This window comes from Ctenocephalides felis, unplaced genomic scaffold (assembly GCF_003426905.1).
Source record: "Ctenocephalides felis isolate EL2017-DRISC unplaced genomic scaffold, ASM342690v1 CF-g0.4_SCAFFOLD_02855, whole genome shotgun sequence".
NCBI lineage: Eukaryota > Metazoa > Arthropoda > Insecta > Siphonaptera > Pulicidae > Ctenocephalides > Ctenocephalides felis.
The window spans coordinates 2,091-18,529 of NW_020539009.1; the positions used below are offsets into that span (position 1 = coordinate 2,091).

Here is a 16,439-nt window from a genome sequence, read left to right on the forward strand (position 1 = left end):
AACGGTGCAGACGATGCGGCCACCAGAACGAGACGCTGCCGCACGTGCTGAACCACTGCCGTCCACAGTTTGTCACCATGACGAAAAGACATAACGCGATTCTAAACGACTGACAAAAGCAATGAAGGTGCCACCTGGATCCAGAACGTTTTATCAATCAGCAGATCCCGGGATATTATTGGAGCTGAGAGACCCGACGTAGTCATTATAGACGAAACGCAGAAAATCGCCTTAATTATGGATGTGACGGTGGCGTTCGAGAACCGGCCTCAAGCATTCGTTACTGCGAGAGCTGAAAAAATCAGGAAATATAGTGCCCTGCCAATCATTTACATACTCAAGGCCTAACCACCAAAATCCTGGTATTCGTCATGGGATCACTCGGGGGATACGAAAAAGTAACGTCGAAACCTAATAGCCTTAGGAATAGGCCGCCGCTACTCTGTGCTAATGAAAGCGCCTGATGGTGTCCGACACTATCAAATGGTCCCGTGACATGTATGTCGAACACATCACAGGAAGCAGACAATACCACGGCTGAGGAGGGACGAGAAAACTGTTGAATGACGATATTATAACCTCAACGAAAACATTCTACCCAGCACCATGGTGAATAAGGACCAAGACTGAAGAATATCGAAGCTATTGCTCAAATAATTTTATACTTTTTGATGTTATGAATACTATATTATCCACGATATGTACATGCCGTTAACATGTTAACGGCATAATTTTCTATAATTTAAAATGCTGAATAAATGTATACACACTACCAGCTAATAGCTGGCCCGTAGTGTTTTATTATATATCAATAAAATTGTAATTTCCTCTTCCAGATATATGCTCGCTATATGTCAGTCCGCGTATTGTACTAGTTATATACTTGGTCTGACATACACAGCGATACATCAAAATCTTTAAGATTTGCAAATGGCCTACACTATATCATCAGCATTATCTAAAAAGAAACATCTGTTCTTATCAGCTTAATATCTGATAGTATCTGCATAGCAGATCCAGTATATTAAACTGATTTTGGAAATGGCGGAATGTCAGGGGCTTGCTCCGCTTCCGCCGCGGGTTGGCCCGGTATTGCAGTACCGCCGGGATCGGCCCATAAAAAACCATCATATAATAATAAATTTAAAAATGTGCATAATTGCTATTAAATATATATAATATATAAATATATTGATATGTAATATCGATAATTGATTTAAATTAACTATATAAATTAATTATATAAAAACTATAGAATTAATAATAAATAAAAAAAATATATAAAGCTATACAAATCTAACAAAAGATTATATATAACGATAATAGGATTGAAAAATTTTGCAAGTGTCAGAAAATACTTCATATAAATATGACAAAAAATGAGTTTAATATATATAAGTATGAACACACATCTATCGATAAAGAAATTAATATGAATATGAGCGTCTGTTCTCCCAATAACATATTTTTTTGAAAAATTTTGCAAGTGTCAGAAAATACTATATAAATATGACGATAAAATGAGTTTAATATATATAAGTATGAACACACATCTATCGATAAAGAAATTAATATGAATATGAGGTCTGTTCTCCTAATAACATATTTTTTTGAAAAATTTTGCAAGTGTCAGAAAATACTTTATATAAATATGACGACAAAAATGAGTTAATATATATAAGTATGAACACACATCTATCGATAAAGAAATTAATATGAATATGAGCGTCTGTTCTCCTAATAACATATTTTTTTGAAAAATTTTGCAAGTGTCAGAAAAATACTTTATATAAATATTTTTGTAAAATTTTACAAATGTGAGAAAAAGGCTTATAACGACAGTAGAGTTAACAGCCATATTAGAACATTCGCTCATAGAACTTGGGGGGGTGAAGAATAGTTAGGGAATGGACGCGAGAGTTGATAAAAATAGATGAAAAATGAATCGTTGAAATAGTTGGGAATATTTTGTTTATATTGTAGAATTTAAAAAATAGTATTTGTCCGCAAATTTATCGCTTCTCGGCCGAATGGCTAAGATCAAAGTGTAGTATCTGTTCTTATCAGCTTAATAAATTTCGTGAAATAAAGTGTTTAAGTGATTTTTGGAAAAATTTTATTTGTCAGGGGCCTGCTCCGCTTCCGACGATTTGCCAGCGCTTCCAAAAGGCTTTCGCTAAACTAAAATAAATATTTGACTTATTCTAAAACTGTGATGTGTTCCATTCGCGAGTAAATCATACGGGTAAGTTTTCTCATTATGACATAGTATAAGTACGTAATATGTGTGTGTGTGCATGTGTGTGTGTGTGTGTGCGCACGTATGTTGGTTTGTAGGTCGCGCGTGTATGCGGGTGGACGTGTGTGCTGACGGTTTGATTGTATGTGTGATTGCAGCTCGCGCGTCGCGTATACGTATAGCGGTGGGTGATGCATGGATGCGTTTCGCTGATCGGTAAAATACGCGATACAAAAATTAACAACGTTGCGCGTCTCGCGCATAATTACTGTTCGAGAATAAACCTTTATTCTTCTCTTATTATAATTATGTGTATTTAGTCGCGCGACTATAATTATAATTTCGCGCTATATATTAAATAATAAATAGCCATTACATACTCAAATTACTATTACGATATACATTTTGCATTGACAACCAAATCGTTGTAAATGCAATTATATTGTTACTGTAAATTTAATACATTTTTCTTTATTTAAATTTGAAACTAAAAACTAACTAACTATTATTACTCGTATTATATCCAAAATTATAATTATACTTATAGTCGTGTTTTTTACTTTTGCCATACACTTTTCATTTTTTACTTTAATATAATCGCTTAAAATAATAATAATTAAGCCTACATTTATATTAAAAAATTACTTCTCTGCCGATCGGTGAATGCATACTTGTAGACATAAATAATATACCTACATATAGCTGCATTACACAAAGTTGGTCATTACCACCAACTACTCCATCATATCAAATTATAATATATTTCTACCAAAATCCATTCACAATTCAGTTATATTTTCGTATTCTATTATATCAATCGTTCAAAATTTTCGATGCATTCTGTCGCGGAGTGTACCGATCACGGCACTGACGCGCCTTAGCTGAAGCCCGTCTCCGCGGAACATTAAACGGTGAGACACGAACCCAAATCGATTATTATTTAATAGATATATATACATATATCTAAATTCTGTCGCTCAACTAAATTCAAACGTAATGTATCACAGTTATAATTATGATTCCAACCTTTAATTACATCATCAGTAACTCTAAACTCCATTTCGCTTTACACAACTTTTCACAATTGCCATAAATTGGTTCTCACACTTTGACCTGCGCTCGACTGGGCGTGTAACAACAGACGAGGCACGCTGTCGACACAGCGACATACGCGTTCGCTGTCTACAAGAAAGCTCGACAAATCCCAAACGGTGGGATTACTATAGACACTCAAAGTAATACATGACATGTTTTAAATTATTACTATGTTACACGTTATTGATTTTTTTTTCCTCTCTTATAATTATTTATTTACTTTTTGCATTTTATTTTTATATCTATTTTTGCTTTTTATACTTATATTTATGTCCTGTATATAAATTTATTTTGGCCCATTTTACTTTTTATTTATTTATTTATTTATTGATTTTTTTATTATTATTTTTATTATTATTATTATTATTATTATTATTATTATTATTAGTATTATTATTATTATTATTATATTATATTATTGTGTATATATATATTATATGTGTATGTGTATATGTATATATATATGTTTTTTTTTTTTTTTTTTTTTTTTTTTTTTTTTTCTCTTTCTTTCCTTGCTCAAAACCAATATAAACCAACATATGAATGAATGAATGAATAAATGGTGATATGCATGAAATGTCATGAGAAAACTTGCCCCAAATAAGAAAGCAGATACTACATGAGCTCCCAAAGAAGCTTACCCGGACGCAGGCCTGCAAAGCCTTGGGATTACGACCTCAGACTTTCGCTCAGCACAGAAAATACTACTTCTGCAGAGTCTGAGGTCGTCTACCTGGACCTACCATTGAAAGATGACAAAGCACATTGCCCCAAATGCAGGAAAGCATACACCCAGAAGAGTAAACTTATGATGCATTTGAGGATAGAGCACCACGCTGTGCTCAAATACAAATGCTCGTTATGCAACTCATGAAATGTGAAGGTCGCGGGAAAAAGGCCAATATGACAAAACATAATAAACCGACCAAGCCAACACCCAGCACTCCACCAAAGTCCACTTCTGCAGTTGGCCCAAATATTCAGGCTGGGAGCAGCAGACCTGCTTCGATCACCAAAAAGAGACCTAAAACTGCAGTAACCACATCAGGGACCAGGAATATAACCCCCCCTCCAGCCTCTAGCTCTCAAATTATGACAAGGTCAAGAACTAGAGCCGCGAGTGTGCCTCCATCAGACCGAAGTCAGAAGGGTGGTAGGGTTATTTGGAGAACGAAAAGCGCGACCTTAGACACAACAGGCGGAAACCCGGAATTCACCGCAGCTGAAATATTGTCACCAAAACCTAATCCACCAGGACTACTACGCGAAGAAACCGGCGACAATATTCTGCTGTGGCCCAGTCCAATAGAAATAATCACAAATAGAACGAGCGGGAAAAAGCTGCCCACCATTTCAGAGACGCCACCGGAGCCGGAAACACCAGTTTTGCTACCCGAAACATTAAACAATGAAACCCCGACGCGGCCTAATTTAACAGCGAGAAGAGGCAAATCAAGCGGAGGACGAGAATCCACCACAGTTGAGAGTTCATCAGAACTCAATCCACCAGGACAACTGCACGAGGAAACCGGCGAAAATATTCCGCTGTGGCTCAGCCCAATAGAAATCACCACAAATAGGACAAGCGGAAGCCAATTGCCTACCACAGCAGAGATGCCACCGGAGCTGGAACCGCCAGCATTACTACCCGGAATTGTAGACGATGAAATTCCAATGTGGCCTAGCTTAATAGCGAGAAGAGTAGCAACTGAAGAAAATACATCCGAAACAAATGACGAGACAGCACCCCCGATCGAGGTGATTTCCAACGAGAATGAAACGGTAACAGCAAACGAAATGGCGAGGGAAATTGCGGAACGCCTGCGTGATATAAGAGCAATAGTAGAAGAAATCAACACTCGGCCAAGCGAGACTCCATCGCAAGAAGAGGGCGTCCGCCAACAAACAAGAAACGAAGGAACCATCCCGACGCCTACACTGGTCACTCCAAAAATGACGGAATTCCAGGTCGAGGCCTGCCGGAGGATTCAGGCTATTGCAACACCGGCCGACCTGGATAAAGAAATCGAAGACATATCGAATTCAATCAAGCCGAATGAAAGCGCTGAACCCCGAAACGAGACTGGTCGCGGATACCGACCCAATACCGATCAGAGACGACGTCGTAGGAGGAATACGGATATGACCTTCGACCCCGCCGCTGCTGCCCGCATACAAAAACTATACAGACGAGATAGAAAAAGGGCGTTTAGGGAAATAACGGGAAATAACGAAAGAGCTTATTGTCACTTTGAACCCGAATTCCTCCACGCATACTTCAAGGCCGTCTACCGAAGACAACCAGATCCGGAACCATCAGAAGCCATGCCAGAAATTATACCTCCAATAACACCGGTGGGAGATGGGAACAATAATCCTCTTACTAAAGATTTCACAGCAGAAGAGATCTGGGCCCGTGCGCTTAAATGCAAAAATACGGCACCGGGTCCCGATGGCATCAGATACTGGCTATGGAAAAAATGCGACCCTGGCTCGCATATATTAGCGGCAATATTTAACCAAACACACAAACTGAAGTATGTACCACGCTCGTGGCAAGTGTCGGAGACCATCTTAATTCCGAAGAAAGGCGACTTGGATGAGGTCACGAGCTGGAGGCCTATCGCCCTGTCGAATACAATTGGAAAGCTATACGCCTCGGTTCTGGCAGATCGCCTGGGCAAATGGTGCAAAGAAAATAACCGCATCTCAAACGCACAAAAAGGTTTCATGCCATTTGAAGGTTGCAGCGAACATAACTACACGCTGCAATCTTCAATTCAGGATGCCAGAAGAAGACGAAAAGAAATCGCGGTCGCATGGCTAGACCTGAAAAATGCTTTCGGTTCGATCCCACATAAAACAATCTTTAACGCAATGCGCTGGGCGGGACTGGGCAGCGAGAGCATTGCCCTGATAGAAAGAATTTATAGCGGATGCACGACGAAGATCAGAAGCGTCCAGGGATCAACGGAGGACGTTCCAGTAGAAGCGGGAGTGAAACAGGGATGTCCGCTGTCTCCTATAACATTCAACATGGCCATTGAACCGCTGCTACGAGCCATCCGAAACACGCCAGAAAACTATAATGCAAACGGCACCATCAATAACGTGCTGGCGTATGCCGATGATCTTGTGCTGATGGCTGATAGCGCAGAAGGACTGCAGAAACTGATGGACACTACAGCTACGGTTTCAAAATGGAGCGGACTGCAGTTCAACACCAGAAAATGCGCCACGTTGCATGTGGACGGCAAACAACACCGAGCTATTACTACAACCTTCAGCCTGAATGGAGAAACTATGAAAACCTTGGACATGGACCAATCTTATGAATATCTAGGCATCCCAACGGGTTTTCAGAGTTTCAGTTCGGCCGACGAAGTCATCAGGGCGATGAGGAGGCATGCGGAGCAACTGAACAATTCGTTACTAGCCCCCTGGCAAAAGGTGGACGCCTTAAACACGTTCATCATGCCGCAATTACAATTTCACCTCCGGAACGGTAAAACCACGAAAAAACTACTTTGGATATACGACCGGGAGGTGAAGACTTACGCCAAGAAGTGGGCCAATCTGCCAAAGCGAGCCAGCGCTGAGATCCTATATCTCGCCTACAAAGAGGGAGGCTTCAACCTGCTACCAACCTCTTTCTTGGCAGACATCGGACAGGTCGTCCATGCGCACAGACTGCTCACGTCCAACGATGACAGCGTCGCAGAAGCAAGTCTGGCAGCGCTGAAGGAGGTTGTTCGGAAGAAAACGATCAGAGAGGCCACGCCGAAGGAACTCGTTGACTACATCAACGGATCTGACGAAGGATTGGTGGCAAAACCGAGCAACGACATTAGTTCGACATGGACGAGACTCAGAGCAGCCGCCAGACGCCTAAAGGGCAAAATCAACTTCCTCCTCGAATTGGACTCACTGCAAGTGGACAAGCGCGTTGAGAGACAGAATTCAGAAAGCGCACTAAGAACAGCGGCGCGAAATCACTTCCGCAACAAACTTATACTTAAACCCGACCAGGGTAAAGCTATGGAAGTGACATCGGCCAACTCTGTCTCCAACCACTTTATAAGAGATGGCAGTTTTACAAGATTTGCCGACTGGCGTTTCATACATAGAGCCCGTCTGAACGTACTGCCGTTGAACGGGTGCCGAAGATTCGGTCAGAACGACAAACGGTGCAGACGATGCGGCCACCAGAACGAGACGCTGCCGCACGTGCTGAACCACTGCCGTCCACAGTTTGTCACCATGACGAAAAGACATAACGCGATTCTAAACCGACTGACAAAGCAATGAAGGTGCCACCTGGATCCAGAACTTTATCAATCAGCAGATCCCGGGATATTGGGACAGAGAGACCCGACGTAGTCATTATAGACGAAACGCAGAAAATCGCCTTAATTATGGATGTGACGGTGGCGTTCGAGAACCGGCCTCAAGCATTCGTTACTGCGAGAGCTGAAAAAATCAGGAAATATAGTGCCCTGGCCAATCATTTACATACTCAAGGCCTAACCACCAAAATCCTGGTATTCGTCATGGGATCACTCGGGGGATACGACAAAAGTAACGTCGAAACCCTAATAGCCTTAGGAATAGGCCGCCGCTACTCTGTGCTAATGAAGCGCCTGATGGTGTCCGACACTATCAAATGGTCCCGTGACATGTATGTCGAACACATCACAGGAAGCAGACAATACCACGGCTGAGGAGGGACGAGAAAACTGTTGAATGACGATATTATAACCTCAACGAATACATTCTACCCAGCACCATGGTTGAATAAGGACCAAGACTGAAGAATATCGAAGCTATTGCTCAAATAATTTTATATACTTTTTGATGTTATGAATACTATATTATCCACAATATGTACATGCCGTTAACATGTTAACGGCATAATTTTCTATAATTTAAAAATGCTGAATAAATGTATACACACTACCAGCTAATAGCTGGCCCGTAGTGTTTTATTATATATCAATAAAATTGTAATTTCCTCTTCCAGATATATGCTCGCTATATGTCAGTCCGCGTATTGTACTAGTTATATACTTGGTCTGACATACACAGCGATACATCAAAATTCTTTAAGATTTGCAAATGGCCTACACTATATCATCAGCATTATCTAAAAAGAAACATCTGTTCTTATCAGCTTAATATCTGATAGTATCTGCATAGCAGATCCAGTATATTAAACTGATTTTTGGAAATTGGCGGAATGTCAGGGGCTTGCTCCGCTTCCGCCGCGGGTTGGCCCGGTATTGCAGTACCGCCGGGATCGGCCCATAAAAAACCATCATATAATAATAAATTTAAAAATGTGCATATATTGCATATTAAATATATATATATATAAATATATATAAATATATTGATATGTAATATCGATAATTGATTTTAAATTAACTATATAAATTAATTATATAAAAACTATAGAATTAATAATAAAATAAAAAAATATATAAAGCTATACAAATCTAACAAAAGATTATATATAACGATAATAGGATTGAAAAATTTTGCAAGTGTCAGAAAATACTTCATATAAATATGACAAAAAATGAGTTTAATATATATAAGTATGAACACACATCTATCGATAAAGAAATTAATATGAATATGAGCGTCTGTTCTCCCAATAACATATTTTTTTGAAAAATTTTGCAAGTGTCAGAAAATACTTTATATAAATATGACGATAAAATGAGTTTAATATATATAAGTATGAACACACATCTATCGATAAAGAAATTAATATGAATATGAGCGTCTGTTCTCCTAATAACATATTTTTTTGAAAAATTTTGCAAGTGTCAGAAAATACTTCATATAAATATGACAAAAAATGAGTTTAATATATATAAGTATGAACACACATCTATCGATAAAGAAATTAATATGAATATGACCGTCTGTTCTCCTAATAACATATTTTTTTGAAAAATTTTGCAAGTGTCAGAAAATACTTTATATAAATATTTTTGTAAAATTTTACAAATGTGAGAAAAGGCTTATAACGACAGTAGAGTTAACAGCCATATTAGAACATTCGCTCATAGAACTTTGGGGGGTGAAGAATAGTTTGCTCTCAGGCTGCAAGTGGTCACCTGCAGCGAGGATCTGGAGCGGGAGGTATCGGCGCTCGTAAGCAGGCTGCAACCGGAAGACCAGGAGACCGCCGGAACGGGCTCCGAGAAGAGGAATAACTTCAACCGCAGGCCGAGAGCAACGAATGCCGAGCAGGACGTCACGAGGGCGACACGCATCCAGAAGCTGTACCGGAGCGACAAAAAGAGAGCATATAGAGAGATCACAGAGGAACACGAAGGCAGAGGCTGCAGAATTCAAATTCAGACTATACAGGACCACTTCATAGAACTCTACAAGGAGAAAAACCATGCTGTCACAGGAAGCCCAGCTGAGGTACCAACACCAGCGCCGGTCGCCATGAACGATCCCCTCAGCGCAGAGTTCACCCCGGAGGAAGTATGGCAGCGGCTGCAGCGGAGCAAGAACAGCGCACCGGGACCAGACGGACTTCGTTACGGCGTATGGAAGCGTTACGATCGGGGAGGCCACATCTGTGCTGCTGTCTTCAACGCAGTCCGGAAGCTACAGCACGTGCCGAGGAGCTGGAACGAGTCTAGCACCATCCTCATTCCGAAAAAAGGAGACCTAAGGGACATAAACAACTGGAGGCCAATTGCGCTGTCAAATACACTGGCGAAACTCTACGCATCGGTGATTGCGAGCAGACTGTCCAAATGGTGCATAGAGAACAACCGCATCTCGCCGTCGCAGAAAGGCTTTATGCAGTATGACGGTTGCGCAGAGCACAACTTCACGCTGCAGTCAATCATCCAAGACGCAAGGAGGAAGCAAAAACAAGCCGCCATAGCATGGTTAGATCTGAGGAATGCATTCGGCGCCGTTCCGCATGCAGCGATATTTAACGCCCTGGAATGGACAGGTCTCCACGCCGACTCCATCGCCGTAATCCGCAGACTATACAGGGGATCGTACACTAGAGTTCGCGGCGAGCACGGAGCAACCAACGAGATCCCCGTTCGAGCTGGTGTAAAACAGGGGTGCCCTCTCTCTCCGATCGTGTTCAACATCACGCTGGAACCACTGCTGCACGCGCTAGCCAGGACGGCCAACTACTACGAACTGGAGGGCCAGAAGTTCAACGTCCTGGCGTATGCTGACGACCTGGCCATCATTGGAGCCGACAGAGAGGCACTTCAACGACTGCTAAACACGACGAAGACAATAGCCGCCTGGTCCGGGCTGCAATTCAACGCCAGAAAGTGCGCGACCCTACACGTGGACGGACGACGACGCAGCGCAATCGGAACGACCTTCAAGCTGGGAGCAGAAAACCTGAGAGCACTTTCGCAGGAGGAGTGGTACGAGCACTTAGGCGTTCCCACGGGATTTTCTACTTTTTCGTCAGGCGAAGACGTACTAGAGCAGATGCAGCAGCACCTATCCAGAGTAGACGAGTCGCTGCTGGCGCCATGGCAGAAGATCGACGCAGTCAATACCTTCATCGTGCCGCAGGTGGAATTTCATCTGAAGAATGGAAACGTGGCCAAGAAAATCCTGCACAGATTCGACAAACAGGTGAAGAGGAGCGTCAAAAAATGGGCCCACTTGCCGCAGAGAGCCAGCGCCGAGGTCCTATATCTGAGTTACAAAGAAGGCGGATTCAACATCCTACCAGCAGCGGTGTTGGCAGATATAGGACAGGTTGTACACGCCCACCGACTGCTGACATCAAAGGACAGGGCCACGGCAGAACTCAGCAGAGCCACGCTAGCAGACGTCGTCAGGAAACGTGTGGGACACGAACCCAACACGGAGGAGATCGTCGGATTCATAAAATTCGGAACAAGTGGCGATCTCGGAAAACCAGCGAATGACATTACGACGACGTGGTCGAGGCTCAGGACGGCAGTGCGAAGGCTGAAACCGAAGATTAACCTGCAGCTGGGATTGGACGAGCTAACCGTCGACAACGCGCCAGTGAGCAGGGAGAACGCAGAATCGAGCCTACGAGCAGCTGCACGACGGTTCTACAAGGAAAGATTACTCAGGAAACCGGACCAAGGAAAAGTGTTCGGGGTAACGACACAAAACTCTGCATCGAACCACTTCCTTAGGCAAGGCGGCTTCACCAGATTTGCAGAGTGGAAATTTATTCATCGAGCGCGGCTCAACGTTTTACCACTGAACGGGAGTCGTCCATTTGGCAGCGGCGACAAACGATGCAGAAGATGAGGACAGCACGATGAGACCCTGCCTCACGTCATCAATCACTGCAAGCCGCACTTGAACGCCATTACAAAGAGACACGACAGCATCGTGCAGAGACTGATTACGGCGGCAAAGAAACCAGCGGACGGAGCCCTATACGCCAACCAGCCGATACCAGAATACGACGGTCAAGAGAGACCGGACATCGTTATCATAGACAACAGAGAGAAAACAGCTGCGATAATCGATATAGCGGTGCCCTTCGAGAACCGGACCGAGGCCTTCCAGACAACTAGACAGCTGAAGAAGGACAAGTACGCCGCACTTGCTGAGCACTTTCGAGCCAAGGGATTTAGGACTACAGTAGACGCCTTCATTGTCGGATCTCTCGGCGGATATTGCAGCCGCAATTGGACCGCGTTAGCAGCACTCAAGGTCAATAAAAAGTATGCAGTGCTGATGAAGCGGCTGATGGTCTCCGACACGATCCGCTGGTCCCGAGATATCTACGTGGAACACATCACCGGACACAGGCAGTACCAGGACGCAGGACCCGCACCAGCAGCTACAGCACTGGAATGAGGACCACTGGAATGAGGAACAGGACCAACCTGGACTCAACTATTATGATAAATGAAATATCTTAAGTCATGAAATATCTTAAGCTATCACTATATAAATAATAATAACATATTTTCTCAATTCAAGAACATCGTTAGATAAGATCATTAGTTATAAATGTGATATACTTTCCATATATACTCTTTGTAAAATAGCTTTAGGAATCACTGTAAATATTATTTACTAAATACATGTATTATCTGTTCTTATCAGCTTAATATCTGATAGTATCTGCATAGCAGATCCAGTATATTAAACTGATTTTTGGAAATTGGCGGAATGTCAGGGGCTTGCTCCGCTTCCGCCGCGGGTTGGCCCGGTATTGCAGTACCGCCGGGATCGGCCCATAAAAAACCATCATATAATAATAAATTTAAAAATGTGCATATATTGCATATTAAATATATATATATATAATATATATAAATATATTGATATGTAATATCGATAATTGATTTCAAATTAACTATATAAATTAATTATATAAAAACTATAGAATTAATAATAAAATAAAAAAATATATAAAGCTATACAAATCTAACAAAAGATTATATATAACGATAATAGGATTGAAAAATTTTGCAAGTGTCAGGAAATACTTCATATAAATATGACAAAAAATGAGTTTAATATATATAAGTATGAACACACATCTATCGATAAAGAAATTAATATGAATATGAGCGTCTGTTCTCCCAATAACATATTTTTTTGAAAAATTTTGCAAGTGTCAGAAAATACTTTATATAAATATGACGATAAAATGAGTTTAATATATATAAGTATGAACACACATCTATCGATAAAGAAATTAATATGAATATGAGCGTCTGTTCTCCTAATAACATATTTTTTTGAAAAATTTTGCAAGTGTCAGAAAATACTTCATATAAATATGACAAAAAATGAGTTTAATATATATAAGTATGAACACACATCTATCGATAAAGAAATTAATATGAATATGAGCGTCTGTTCTCCTAATAACATATTTTTTTGAAAAATTTTGCAAGTGTCAGAAAATACTTTATATAAATATGACGATAAAATGAGTTTAATATATATAAGTATGAACACACATCTATCGATAAAGAAATTATATGAATATGAGCGTCTGTTCTCCTAATAACATATTTTTTTGAAAAATTTTGCAAGTGTCAGAAAATACTTTATATAAATATGACAATAAAATGAGTTTAATATATATAAGTATGAACACACATCTATCGATAAAGAAATTAATATGAATATGAGCGTCTGTTCTCCTAATAACATATTTTTTTGAAAAATTTTGCAAGTGTCAGAAAATACTTTATATAAATATGACAAAAAATGAGTTTAATATATATAAGTATGAACACACATCTATCGATAAAGAAATTAATATGAATATGACCGTCTGTTCTCCTAATAACATATTTTTTTGAAAAATTTTGCAAGTGTCAGAAAATACTTTATATAAATATTTTGTAAAATTTTACAAATGTGAGAAAAGGCTTATAACGACAGTAGAGTTAACAGCCATATTAGAACATTCGCTCATAGAACTTTGGGGGGTGAAGAATAGTTAGGGAATGGACGCGAGAGTTGATAAAAATAGATGAAAAATGAATCGTTGAAATAGTTGGGAATATTTTGTTTATATTGTAGAATTTAAAAAAATAGTATTTGTCCGCAAATTTATCGCTTCTCGGCCGAATGGCTAAGATCAAAGTGTAGTATCTGTTCTTATCTGCTTAATAAATTTCGCGATATAAAGTGTTTTAAGTGATTTTTGGATAAATTTTATTTGTCAGGGGCCTGCTCCGCTTCCGACGATTTGCCAGCGCTTCCAAAAGGCTTTCGCTAACTTAAAATAAATATTTGACTTATTCTAAACTGTGATGTGTTCCATTCGCGAGTAAATCATACGGGTAAGTTTTCTCATTATGACATAGTATAAGTACGTAATATGTGTGTGTGTGCATGTGTGTGTGTGTGTGTGTACGCACGTATGTTGGTTTGTAGATCGCGCGTGTATGCGGGTGGACGTGTGTGCTGACGGTTTGATTGTATGTGTGATTGCAGCTCGCGCGTCGCATATACGTATAACGGTGGATGCATAGATGCGTTTCGCTGATCGGTAAAATACGCGATACAAAAATTAACAACGTTGCGCGTCTCGCGCATAATTACTGTTCGAGAATTCTCAAACCTTTATTCTTCTCTTATTATAATTATGTGTATTTAGTCGCGCGACTATAATTATAATTTCGCGCTATATATAAAACAATAAATATTCATTACATACTCAAATTACTATTACGATATACATTTTGCATTGACAACCATATCGTTGTAAATGCAATTATATTGTTACTGTAAATTCAATACATTTTTCTTTATTTAAATTTGAAACTAAAAACTAACTAACTATTCTTACTCGCATTATATCCAGAATTATAATTATACTTATAGTCGTGTTTTTTTACTTTTGCCATACACTTTCTCTGTTTACCTTAATATAAACGCTTAAAATAATAATAATTAAGCCTACATTTATATTATTAAATTACTTTTCTGCCGATCGGTGAATGCATACTTGTAGACATAAATAATATACCTACATATAGCTGCATTACACAAAGTTTGCCATTACCACCAACTACTCCATCATATCAAATTATAATATATTTCTACCAAAATCCATTCGCAATTCAGTTATATTTTCGTATTCTATTATATCAATCGTTCAAAATTTTCGATACATTCTGTCGCGGAGTGTACCGATCACGCGACTGACGCGCCTTAGCTGAAGCCCGTCTCCGCGGAACATTAAACGGTGAGACACGAACCCAAATCGATTATTGTTTCATAGATATATATACATATATCTAAATTTGTCGCCCAACTAAATTCAAACGTAATATATCACAGTTATAATTATGATTCCAACCTTTAATTACATCATCATTAACCCTAAACTTTATTTCGCGTTACACAACTTTTCACAATTGCCATAAATTGATTCTCACACTTTGACATGCGCTCCACTGGGCGTGTGTATCAACAGGCGAGGCACGCTGTCGACACAGCGACATACGCGTTCGCTGTCTACAATAAATACATGACATGTTTTAAATTATTACTATGTTATACGTTATTGCATTTTTTTTCCTCTCTTATAATTATTGATTTACTTTTCGCATTTTTATTTTTATATCTATTTTTGCTTTTTATACTTATATTTATGTCCTATATAAAATTTATTTTGGCCCATTTTACTTTTTATTTATTTATTTATTTATTGATTTTTTATTATTAGTTATTTTACTATTATTATATTATTATTATTATATATTATTATCATTATTATTATAGTATTATTATTATTATTATTATTATGATTATTATTATTATTTATTCTTATTATTATTATTACTATATTATTAGGATTATTATTATTATTATTATTTATAGGATTTTTTTTTTTTTTTTTTTTTTTTTTTTTTTTTTTTTTTTTTTTCTCTTTCCTTTTTGCCCAAAACCAATATAAACCAACATATGAATGAACAAATGAATAAATGGTGATATGCATGAAATGTCATGAGAAAACTTGCCCCAAATAAGAAAGCAGATACTACATGAGCTCCCAAAGAAGCTTACCCGGACGCAGGCCTGCAAAGCCTTGGGACCACGACCTCAGACTTTCGCTCAGCACAGAAAATAATACTTCTGCAGAGTCTGAGGTCGTCTACCTGGACCTACCATTGAAAGATGACAAAGCACATTGCCCAAAATGCAGGAAAGCATACACCCAGAAGAGTAAACTTATGATGCATTTGAGGATAGAGCACCATGCTGTGCTCAAATACAATGCTCGCTATGCAACTTACCAACATCGTTAAACGCATTTAGGGGCCACCTCATGAAATGTGAAGGCCGCGGGAAAAAGGCCAATATGACAAAACATAATAAACCAACCAAGCCAACACCCAGCACTCCACCAAAGTCCGTTTCTGCAGTTGACCCAAATATTCAGGCTGGGACCAGCAGACCTGCTTCGATCACCAAAACGAGACCTAAAACTGCAGTAACCACATTAACGACCAGGAATATAACCCCCCCTCCAGCCTCTAGCTCTCAAATTATGACAAGATCAAGAACTAGAGCCGCGAGTGTGCCTCCATCAGACCAAAGTCAGAAGGGTGGTAGGGTTATTTGGAGA

The 16,439-nt window shown here is 39.5% G+C and overlaps 1 non-coding gene and 4 pseudogenes across 1 annotated transcript; all 5 read left to right on the forward strand.

The window, feature by feature from the left end:
* Nucleotides 1–942: 942 nt before the first annotated feature.
* LOC113381384 lies at nucleotides 943–1,123 on the forward strand (annotated as a pseudogene).
* Nucleotides 1,124–2,014: 891 nt separating this feature from the next.
* Nucleotides 2,015–2,186, forward strand: LOC113381385 (annotated as a pseudogene).
* Nucleotides 2,187–8,461: 6,275 nt separating this feature from the next.
* LOC113381383 lies at nucleotides 8,462–8,644 on the forward strand (annotated as a pseudogene).
* A 3,751-nt stretch (nucleotides 8,645–12,395) lies between these two features.
* LOC113381382 lies at nucleotides 12,396–12,585 on the forward strand. Its single transcript, XR_003367538.1, has one exon. It is a non-coding gene; the product is annotated as a U2 spliceosomal RNA (small nuclear RNA).
* A 1,329-nt stretch (nucleotides 12,586–13,914) lies between these two features.
* LOC113381386 lies at nucleotides 13,915–14,087 on the forward strand (annotated as a pseudogene).
* Nucleotides 14,088–16,439: the final 2,352 nt, after the last annotated feature.